At 37.9% G+C, this 12,486-nt stretch overlaps 1 protein-coding gene across 1 annotated transcript in view; it reads right to left on the reverse strand.

The window, feature by feature from the left end:
• The window catches only part of DOCK3 (dedicator of cytokinesis 3), a 441,430-nt gene that overhangs the window by 348,463 nt on the left and 80,481 nt on the right, over nt 1–12,486 (reverse strand). The gene's annotated exons all lie outside the window — the stretch shown is intronic.

A 12,486-nucleotide genomic window follows, 5' to 3' on the forward strand; every position in this document is an offset into this window, starting at 1 on the left:
AAAAAAAAAAATCAGTCACTCTGGAGAGCCATAAACAAATTTCAATAATACTGTCCATTTATTAAGATATTTTTAAAACTCTTTTAGAATTCAAATACATATAAAACACCTTTACAAACTTCCGGCTCTAGCCCTGACAAAACACTTTGCATTGGACAAATATAAATCTGAACAAAATATATGAAACAATTGTATAAGAGCATTGGAGAGCAATAGACTTGAGGCAGTATAATCCTTAAGAAAAGAGAATTGCATTAAAGTGAGCTCCTCATTCACGTGACTTCTTCCCTGAGGGCATCCCAGCAAAAATGACAGTCCAGTTAAGATAAGGAGAAAAGGGTTGACATTGAGAGCTACGAATACAATCTCCACTCTTGGGATTGCCCAATTCTTAAACTGGCACACAGGGCAAGACTAGAAGAAGCCCAGCAGACAGCAGCAACTGAGGGGCTCAAGAGCTGAGCAGAGTCACATTACCTGTAGGGGAACAGTAACAACACTCACAGTGACTTTTCAACAGAAACTTCAGAAATCAAAAATTAATGAAGTAAGGCAGCCGGCCCCGTGGCCAAGTTGTTGCGCTCCGCTGGAGGCAGCCCAGTGTTTCGTCAGTGCGAATCCTGGGCGTGGACATGGTACTACTCATCTAGCCACGCTGAGGCGGCATCCCACATGCAACAACTAGAGGGACCCACAACTAAGAATATACAACTATGTACCAGGGGGCTTTGGGGAGAAAAAGGGAAAAAAGAAAAATTAATGAAGTAAAATCTTTAAAATGATAAAAGAAAATATCCATCAATCTAGAATTCTACACTCAGGGAAAATATCTTTCAAAAATGATAAATTAAAAACAGATTCACATAAACAGAAGCTGAATGAATGTGCAGCAAACCTGCACTAAAAGAAACATTACTAAAAGGAGTACTTGAGGTAAAAAGAAAATGATCCCAGATGGAACCATAAAAAAGCAGAAAGAGGGGCTGGCCCCGTGGCTGAGTGGTTAAGTTCCCACGCTCCACTGCAGGCGGCCCAGTGTTTCATTGGTTGAATCCTGGGCGCAGACATGGCACTGCTCATCAAAACCACGCTGAGGCAGCATCCCACATCCCACAACTAAAAGGACCCACAACGAACAAGATACAACTATGTACTGGGAGCTTTGGGGAGAAAAAAGGAAATAAAATAAAATCTTTAAAAAAAAAAGCAGAAAGAAAGGAAAAGTTTTGAAAAGGGTAAAAAATGTGGGCAAACGAATATAGACAAAAGAAAGAAATATGACAACACTGGTACAAAAGGTAAGAGAGTAGTAAATGCAATAAAATGACTGTAAAGTTCATGCGTTCTTGGGAGTGGTAAAAGCATAAATTTGAAGTAGACTCCAACAAGTCAAAGATCCGTACTTTAAACCCTAGGGTAACCACCAAGGGACAAATAAAACACTTTAAAACCAACAAGCTAATTAGAGGAAAATAAAATAGAATAATAAAAATGCTAGGTTAGTTTAAGGAAGGCAAGAAAGGATAAATCAAGAGATAAGGCACAAAGACCAAGGTAACAAACTTAAATCTAACTAGCTCAATAACCAAATGCAAATAGACTAAACAATTAAGCTTGTCAAACTAAATAAAAATAAATCCCTATTACATTCTATTTACATATCCTCCTCTACACTCACAAATTTAAAAATAAGAATGCATAAAAATTAAAAGTAAAACAATGGGTGACTTCTACTTGGCCCTAGAATAATGGCAGGCATTAAAACTCTCCATATAGCCCACAAAAGGACATACAGATCAAAAAAGAGAGCAAATAAAGTCATATATAATCTGTGCCTTCAACATTACTAGGTGTCAGAGAATACTATGGACTTTAAATTACATTGATGTGGAGAAAAAAACACCAAATTACAACAGAGTTAACTCTGGAGCTCCTGCAACTAATGTATAGCTCTTCACACCTCAAAAGGGTGCCTCCCTTCTAATTACCTATTCCCCCTCCACATGCAACATGTGAGACTGCCACTTCATTTTCACATAGACTCTTCAGACTACTTGCACTCTACATACAGGCTTACAGTGGTAGAATGAGTATTGTCAGCTGATAGATGCAGCAGAGTAGGAACCTTGTTAAAACAAGTACATATAAAATCCTGGGACAACTCAATTGGTCATTCTATCCTCAGATTTAAAAAGTGATACAATGGCAGCAAGGAATATGGTGATGACAGCCTTCAATATCTCTCTGTCTCTGTCTATCTGTCTCTCATCACACAGTTCTAATTTGTCCTGATTACTTTCTACATCTAGTACTCACTCCCCATCCTGATTATCGCCCTTTACATTCAGCCTAGGGATTACCTTCAACAGTCTCTCCTGTGCTGGATTCTCCTGTTTCCTGAATCCCATGTCTCCCTATTCTTTACTTTATTGCTTTGTTTTAAAGGAAAACATCTGCTAGTAGCTTCTTGAGGAAAGATATAGGAGGAAAACTGAGACCTTTGCATCTCAGAAAATATCTTTAGTATATTCTCATATTCAATTCATAGTTTGGCTGGGTTACAAAATCCTAGATTAGATATCTTTTCCTGTCAACATTTTGAAGACACTGCTCCACTGTCTTCTACATTCCATAGTTAAAAATCCAATCTTTTGCACATCCCATGCTTTTTCCTGTCTTTGAATGCCTGCTGAATCTTCTTGGTCCCACTATTCTGAAATTTCACAAGAATATGGGTCTATTTTCATTCACTTGTCTTGGGTACTCGGCTGGGTCCTTTCAATATGGAAACCCATGACCTTCCATTCTGGAAAATATCCCTGAATTATTTCACAGTTAATTTCTATCCTTCAGTTTCTCTCTTCTACGTTTTTGAATCTCCACCAAATGATGCACCTCTTGAAGATGACCTCTAATTTTCCTATCTTCTCTAACTTTCTATGACTTGTATTTTTGCTCTACTTTCTGGGAAATTTCCTCAATTTTATCTTCCAACCCTCCTACTGAGATTTATCATTCCTGCTATCATATTTTTAATTTCCAAGAGCTCTTTTCTGTCATCTGAATGTTCCCTTTTTTATAACATCCTGTTCTTATTTCATGGATGCAATGTCTTCCTTTCTCTCTCAGAGGATATTAATGATAACATTTGTTTGTTTAAGTTTTCTTTACTGTATGTAGTCTCTTTTCCACAAGTTGCTATTTTTTTTCCTTTTTCGTTTCCCTTTTTTGGGGGGGAGAAGAGGAGTCATCTTTCACATTAGAGGCATCCTCAAATATCTTGTATGATTGGTTTCCTGCTCATATTTAAAGGAAAGGAAATAAAAAGTTAACTGGAGTTAGAGGGGTGGAGCAAAATGGCAGGGTGAGCTGACCCGGGATTCTCTCCCCTCCAAAATACAACAAAAGATTGGAAGAACTGAATTTCAGAGAATAAACATAATGCCAGCTCATTAGAGACCTACAATACCAAGAAGGCGGAGATCATAACCTTGCTTACACCTTCGGAGGCGCTGGAACCGTAGGAGAGACCATCGCTCCCTTCCCTAGAGTCTGCGATGGCTGCGGTACAGGTCGGGAAGGAGCCGGGGAGGGGCCGCGTGACAGGGGATCATCCAGGACTCCTGCCGCTGATTCAGTGGAGACCCGCTGATGGGGGGAAAGCTTCTGTCCGCAGGGACCCTATAAATCAAGGGCTTTGGGAGACCAGAGAACAGAACTGATCTGACCCCAGACCCGTGCGTGTGAGTAACAGCCCCTGCCCCCCAGAAAAGCCAGTGGGCGCAGCCATCTTGCCCCAAGGCAGAGAGCTAACACGCCGCTCTCGACTCCCATCTAGTGGCGACAGGCTGTAACTGCAACTGAATTCTACCACCATGAGAAAAAACCGCTCCTCTACCATCCAGCAATTTATAAAAGCCCCAGACCAGAAGGAAAACAATAAAAACATAGTATTAAGTCCTAAGGACTTGGAATTAGGTAAACTAAGTGATAATGAATTCAGAGCAGCTATAATCTAAAAACTCAATGAGGTAGAGAGAAAGATAGAGAAACAAGCCGAGTTCTGGAGTTACTTCACAAAAGAGATTGAAATCATAAAGAAGAATCAAACAGAATTACCTGAGATGAAAAACACAATGGACCAGATAAAACAGAATACGGATTCCCTGAATGCCCGTGTAGACAACCTAGAGCAGCAAATTAGCATAATCAAGGACAGACAGGCTGAATGGCGCCAGACAGAGGAAGAAAGAGAACTAAGAATTTAAAAAAATGAGGAAAATCTCCGAGAGATAATGCTTTCAATGAGGAGTAAGAACATAAGGATCATAGGAATTCCCGAGAATATGGAAAAGGAAAATGGAGCAGAAAGTGTGCTTAATGAAATTATTGAAGAGAACTTCCCAAATCTAGGGACCAACGGAGAAATGTGTGTAGAGGAGGGTTTTAGATCTCCTAGATTTGTCAATGTAAAAAGACCTACTGCAAGGCACATAGTAGTAAAGTTGGCAAGTAGGAATGATAAGGAGAGAATACTCAGGGAAGTAAGGAAAAAAAAGAGAATAACCTATAAAGGAGCCCCTATCAGACTGTCAGTGGATTTCTCTACAGAAACCCTACAAGCTAGGAGAGAATGGAGTGATATATTCAAAGCTTTAAAGGATAAAAACCTTCAGCCAAGAATACTCTATCCAGCAAGAATTTCCTTCAGATATGAGGGAGAAATTAAATCTTTTCCAGACAAACAAAAGTTAAGGGAATTTGTAACTAAAAGCCCTCCATTACAAGAAATCCTCAAGAAGGCTCTCATACTTGAAAAAAGAAAAAAGGGAGAAAGGGGACACAATCCACAGACTAGGGAGACCGATGGATAGAACCAGAACAGGATAGCAAATATTCAATTATAGCATTAGGCTAAAAGTGAGGAAACTACCAAAACAAGGACGATCGTAGCACTCTGACTACAAATTAATAAGATGAGTTGGAATAAAAAATGAAAATAATTATTTAGGAGGGGAAGAGCAAAGGGTCTACATCAGTATTGGTCAAGTAAGTAAGAGACCACCAGAGAATAGACTATATTATACACGAGATTCTAAATACAAACTTCAAGGTAGACACTAAAATAAAGTACAGAACAGAGTCACAAACCATAGATAAGGAAAAATCTAAGAAACCCAGCATAAGAAATTGCAGTATTAAATGGGTAGTCTAAAGCACACAGGAAAAGAAACACAGGAAAACAAGATAATGAGCGACAGATTGACAGCATTAAGTCCACATGCATCAATAATCACTCTCAATGTGAATGGATTGAACTCTCCAATAAAAAGACACAGAGTGGCAAAGTGGATTAAAAAACATGATCCAACAATTTGTTGCCTCCAGGAAACACACCTCAGCCCCAAGGACAAACACAGACTCAGGGTGAAGGGGTGGAGGACAATACTTCAAGCAAACAGCAAGGAAAAAAAGGCAGGTATTGCAATTCTCATATCAGACCAAGTGGATTTCAAAATAAGACAGGTAAAGAGAGACACAGAGGGACAATATATAATAATCAAAGGGACACTTCATCAAGAAGAAATAACGCTTATAAATATCTATGCACCCAACACAGGAGCACCAAGATTCATAAAGCAACTATTAACAGACCTAAAGGAAGATGTTAAAAACAACACAATAATAGTAGGGGACCTCAACACCCCACTCACATCAATGGACAGATCATCCAGACAGAAAATCAACAAGGAAATAGTGCAGCTGAATGAAAAACTAAAACAATTGGACTTAATAGACATATATAGATCACTCCACCCTGAAAGAGCTGAATACACATTCTTCTCAAGTGCACATGGAACATTCTCTAGGGTAGACCATATGTTGGGAAACAAGGCAAGCCTCTACAAATTTAAAAAAATTGAAATAATAACAAGCATCTTCTCAGATCATAGTGCTATAAAGCTAGAAATTAATCACAAGAAAAAAGCTGAGAAAGGCACAAAGATGTGGAGACTAAACAACACACTACTGAACAAGCAATGGATCATTGAAGAAATTAAAGAAGAAATAAAAAAATACCTGGAAACAAATGAAAATGATAGCATGCCATACCAACTCATATGGGATACAGCAAAAGCTGTATTAAGAGGAAAATTCATCGCAATACAGGCACATCTTAACAAACAAGAAAAATCCCAAATAAGCAACCTTAAAGCACACCTAACTGAACTAGAGAAAAAAGAACAAATGAAGCCCAAAGTCAGCAGAAGGAGAGAAATAATAAAAATCAGAGCAGAAATAAATACTATTGAAATGAAAAAGGCAGTAGAAAGGATCAATGAGACAAAGAGCTGGTTTTTTGAGAAGATAAATAAAATTGACAAGCCACTAGCCAGACTTACAAAGAAATAAAGGGAGAAAGCTCAAATAAACAAAATCAGAAATGAGCGAGGAGAAATAACAACAGACTCTGCATAAATACAACAGATCATAAGAGAATACTACAAAAAACTATATGCCAACAGAATGGATAACCTAGAGGAAATGGATAAATTCTTGGACTCCTACAATCTCCCAAAGCTCACTCAAGAAGAGGCAGACAATTTGAACAGACCAATCACAAGGAAAGAGATTGAAACAGCAATCAAAAACATCCCAAAGAATAAAACCCCAGGACCAGATGGCTTTCCTGGGGAATTCTACCAAACTTTCAGAGAGGATTTAACACCTATCCTTTTCAAGCTATTCCAAAAAATTAGGGAAGATGGAACACTTCCTAACACATTCTATGAGGCCAACATCACGCTGATACCAAAACCTGACAAGGACACCATGAAAAAAGAGAACTACAGGCCAATATCACTGATGAACATAGATGCAAAAATTCTAAACAAAATTTTAGCAACCAGAATTCAGCAATTCATCAAAAGAATCATACATCAGGATCAGGTGGGATTCATACCAGGGACACAGGGATGGTTCAACATCCGCAAATCAATCAACGTGATACACCACATCAACAAACTGAGGAATAAAAACCACATGATCATCTCAATAGATGCAGAGAAGGCATTTGACAAGATCCAACAGCCATTTATGATAAAAACTCTGAACAAAATGGGCATAGAAGGAAACTACCTCAACATAATAAAGGCCATATACGACAAACCCATAGCCAACATCATACTCAACGGGCAAAAACTGAACCCCATCCCCCTGAAAACAGGAACGAGACAAGGATGCCCTCTATCACCACTCTTATTTAACATAGTACTGGAGGTCCTGGCCAGAGCAATCAGGCAAGAAAAAGGAATAAAAGGAATCCAAATAGGGAGGGAAGAAGTGAAACTCTTGCTGTTTGCAGACGACATGATCTTATATATAGAAAACCCCAAAGAATCCACTGGAAAACTGTTAGAAGTAATCAACAACTACAGCAAAGTTGCAGGGTATAAAATCAATTTGCATAAATCAGTAGCATTTCTATACTCCAGTAATGAACCAACAGAAAAAGAACTCAAGAATACAATACCATTCACAATCGCAACAAAAAGAATAAAATACCTTGGGGTAAATTTAACTAAGGAAGTGAAGGACCTATATAATGAAAATTACAAGGCCTTTCTGAGAGAATTGGATGACGACATAAGGAGATGGAAAGACATTCCATGTACACGGATTGGAAGAATAAACATAGTTAAAATGTCCATTCTACCTAAAGCAATCTACAGATTCAACACCATCCCAATCAGAATCCCAATGACATTCTTTACAGAATTAGAACAAAGAATCCTGAAATTCATGTGGGGCAACAAAAGACCCCGAATTTCTAAAGCAATCCTGAGAAAAAAGAACAAAACGGGAGGCATCACAATCCCTGACTTCAAAACATACTACAAAGCTACAGTAATCAAAACAGCATCGGACTGGTACAAAAACAGGTGCACAGATCAATGGAACAGAACTGAAAGCCCAGAAATAAAACCACACATCTATGGATGGACAGCTTATCTTTGACAAAGGAGCCGAGGGCATACAATGGAGAAAAGAAAGTCTTTTCAACAAATGGTGCTGGGAAAACTGGAAAGCCACATGTAAAAGAATGAAAATTGACCATTCTTTTTCACCATTCACCAAAATAAACTCAAAATGGATTAAAGACCTAAAGGTGAGACCTGAAACCATAAGGCTTCTGGAAGAAAACGTAGGCAGTACACTCTTTGACATCAGTATTAAAAGGATCTTTTCGGACACCATGCCTTCTCAGAGAAGGGAAACAATAGAAAGAATAAACAAATGGGACTTCATCAGATTAAAGAGCTTCTTCAAGGCAAATGAAAACAGGATTGAAACAAAAAAACAACCCACTAACTGGGAAAAAATATTTGCAAGTCATATATCTGACAAAGGCTTAATATCCATAATATATAAAGAACTCTCGCAACTCAACCACAAAACATCAAACAACCCAATCAAAAAATGGGCTGGAGACATGAACAGACATTTCTCCAAAGAAGATATACTGATGGCCAATAGGCACATGAAAAGATGCTCATCATCGCTGATCATCAGGGAAATGCAAATCAAAACTACACTAAGATATCACCTTACACCCGTTAGAATGACAAAAATATCTAAAACTAATAGCAACAAATGTTGGAGAGGTTGCGGAGAAAAAGGAACCCTCCTACACTGCTGGTGGGAATGCAAACTGGTGCAGCCACTATGGAAAACAGTATGGAGATTCCTCAAAAAACTAAAAATAGAACTACCATACGATCCAGCCATCCCACTACTGGGTATTTACCCAAAGAGCTTGAAGTCAGCAATCCCAAAAGTCCTGTGCACCCCAATGTTTATTGCAGCACTGTTTACAATAGCCAAGACGTGGAAGCAACCTAAGTGTCCAGCAACAGATGAATGGATAAAGAAGATGTGGTACATATATACAATGGAATACTACTCAGCTGCAAAACAGAACAAAATCATTCCATTTGCAATAACATGGATGGACCTTGAGAGAATTATGTTAAGTGAAATAAGCCAGTGAGAGAAAGATAATCTGTGTATGACTCCACTCATATGAGGAATTTAAAATTATGGACCAAGAACAGTTTAGTGGATACCAGGGGAAAGGTGGGGTGGGGGGTGGGCACAAAGGGTGAAGTGGTGCACCTACAACATGACTGACAAACATTAATGTACAATTGAAATTTCACAAGATTGTAACCTATCAATAACTCAATAAAAAAAAATGAAGAAATATTCTGAACAAAAAAAAATAAATAAAAAATAAATAAATAAATAAAAGTTAACTGGAAGCTCTAAATGCATGGATGAAGCCTGCTGATCTTACGAATCACTGTATGGACATCTGGCTACCATTTGCTATGGAAACCGACATCAGGGAATCAGCTGGGGTCTAGCCAGGAGACAGAAACTATAACGAACCTTTCAAACAGGAAAAATTTAATATAAAGAATCATTAAATAAGATAGTAAATGACTAAAAATGAAAAAAGGACTCTAGCATGTAACTGAAATTGCAACACCATCAAAGGCAAATCTGTATATAAACTGCGATTTTCCTGCTAAAACCTCAAGGATATTAGTTAACTTGTCCACTTAAAATTTCCATGAAAAAACAGCTATCTTGCATATCTTATAGAAAGCAAACTTGAGGCATCACCAAGACATGCTCACTGTCATAAATGATCCACTACAGTGCTAGAAATAGAGGCTTGGTCTCCCAAGATCCACTCCATTATCCTCTCCAGTAGTGTACAAAAACCAGTGGTATATCTTGATAAAGGTACACTAGGAAATGGTAGTGAATAGGAAGGACTTGAGAATACAAAGAGAAGAGACAGAGCAGTCTGAGGTGGCTGGGGCCATTCAGCAAAGGCCATGTGAGACTTAGATTATCAGCATCACTCTGAACACCTGAGAAATTTGGTTTCAAATATGTTCACAAAACTACATAAAAAATTACAGCCCTCCTCTGCTCACCATCGGCCATCTTCAGGACCCAGGGGAGGAAAACACATATCTATATAAAACTTCAAACACTAAGGCTTCTTTTCTATAGTCCATGCTTTACTACTAATTTAACAAACTCTCATATAATATTCCATGAATAAAAACTTTCCTAGTGACCAGAGAACTGTGATTTAAAATTACCTCTATTGCCCAAATGTCCAAAAATAGAAAACCTCATAAATGCATCTGTCGTGTTCATTCATTCACTTATTAAAATAACCTATTAGGAGAAATAACAAGCCCCACAGAAACCAACAGACTTTAGAAACGGATCTCGAGAAATAGTGGTTTTTCCAAAATTAGTGTCTCAACGAATTCCAAATAGCTTAATACTCAGGGCAGATAAACAGAATCCTCTTTCTGCCACATTCCAGCTACGTTCCTTTCAATCTCTTGAGCTTCAATTTCCTCAACTAAACATGGAGATAGTAATGTTTCATAAGGTTATTTTGAGGATTAGTTGAAATAACGAATGTGCAATATCTACTAACATTGCCTACAACATGGTAGGTAGAGAGCAAATGATTATTATAAAACTTTTTTTTTACTTTTAAACATTAACTTAAGTTGCAAGCATAACGGAAAAATTCGCCAAAGCATTTAAAAGTAACAGTATTAAGTGTTCAAATCTATATTACACAAATGTACACTAAGTACTCTAAACTGAAATTCTGTGACAATTTTCAGACATAAAATAAATCATTTCCTAAAGTTAACAGAAATAAAGTCTTTACAATTACAAGAAGCCTTTCTTCTTATCAGAAAGATGCAAATTTTTACTATCAATATAACTTCATTAATACTTAAATTTGGGGGGCTGGCCCGGTGGTGCAGTGGTTAAATTCACACACTCCGCTTTGGCAGCCCAGGGTTCATCAGTTCAGATCCCAGATGCAGACTGATACATGGTTTATCAAGCCATGCTGTGGCAGGTGTCCCACAAATAAAATAAGGAAGATGGGCACAAATGTTAGCTCAGAGCCAATCTTCCTCACCAAACGAGGAGGACTGGCAGCAGATGTTAGCTCAGGACTAATCTCCTCAAAAAGAAAATCCTCAATTTTTAAGCGCCATTAGTGGTAGGGAATATTTATCCAACAAAGTACAGGAGAGATTAATAAAACTGATACTCAACCTAGGAGTCTCTTTACTACATAATTTTTCAATAACATTAGCAATAATGAACCAACCTCTTTCATTTCTATATGTGTATCAGAAATTTAACACTCTTCTGCTGATGCTGATACTGATTCTTAGTCTGAATATTATAGTAAGGTAAGATAAGAAAAGGAAAAACAAATTTAAACAAACAGAAAGCTGGCACAAAACAGTTTTACTGGTTGGAATATACATGAATCAAAAGCTAAAAAAGGAAATCAGAAGATTTCTAGATGACTTAACCTGGTTGACCTTGTCTACTCACTGATACATTCACCTTGAGCAACATGAAAAGTGAATTAATTATTTCTTTTCTCCCTCTGCAAACAAAATAATTATGGCAATATTTGGATTCATTCTGGTCACAGAGACACTAAAAGAATTAATAAATATTTATATTACTTAGATCACTTAGAATAAGAGATTATTTTTTTAAACTTTAGCTAATTTTAGAAGTAGAATGGCTTTTTAATGCCACTTTAAAAGAGAAACCTGTTATTAAATATGTATGAAACTATATCTATGATACAATTCAGGAAAAAAATAGATTTAAACTCTCCAGCTTGATAGTGTAAGTGTTCTTACAGAAAAGCCAGGATCAATTTTAGGGCTATGGACAACTAAGTCAAATCAGACTAAGAGAATGAGAAAGGGATAGACGGTAGAAATGTTCAAGGTAAAGCGGAAGCTGGAATCAAGTGAGAAACCTACAGCAGGAGTACATGCAAGATCCAAAGTCAAGACCCCCTGGGTCTTGCATGTACTCCTGCTGTAGGTTTCTCACTAGATAGTAAGGCAAGACATGAATAAGATGGCTTCAGAGAGCTATACACACAACAAATCAGCAAACAGATACAATGTGGATAATTGGTATGAGTCTTCCAGCACAAAGCATATGTCAAAAGCAACAAATAGCATCTCAGTATTGAAGCCAGGGAATTTTTTGCATACTTCATTTAGAAGCATAAGCCCAGCAAGTGAATTTAAGTGGAATTCCTGGCTTAGAGTTGACGTACTAAAGACAGGGTGCCTACTTGAATTGGCTCTTGAAACAATTAGATTTTGATATTACTTATAACAGGGAAAATTACATTAACTAATCACCCACATCAAGCAATAGTCTGAGGCCACCTGACTGCTGCCATAAAACAATTTCTAGGGGGCCGGCCCCGTGGCCGAGTGGTTAAGTTTGCAAGCTCCGCTGCAGCAGCCCAGGGTTTCACCGGTTCGGATCCTGGGCGCAGACATGGCACCACTCATCAGGCCACATTGAGGCGGCGTCCCACAT

Source organism: Equus quagga, chromosome 1, assembly GCF_021613505.1.
Source record: "Equus quagga isolate Etosha38 chromosome 1, UCLA_HA_Equagga_1.0, whole genome shotgun sequence".
NCBI lineage: Eukaryota > Metazoa > Chordata > Mammalia > Perissodactyla > Equidae > Equus > Equus quagga.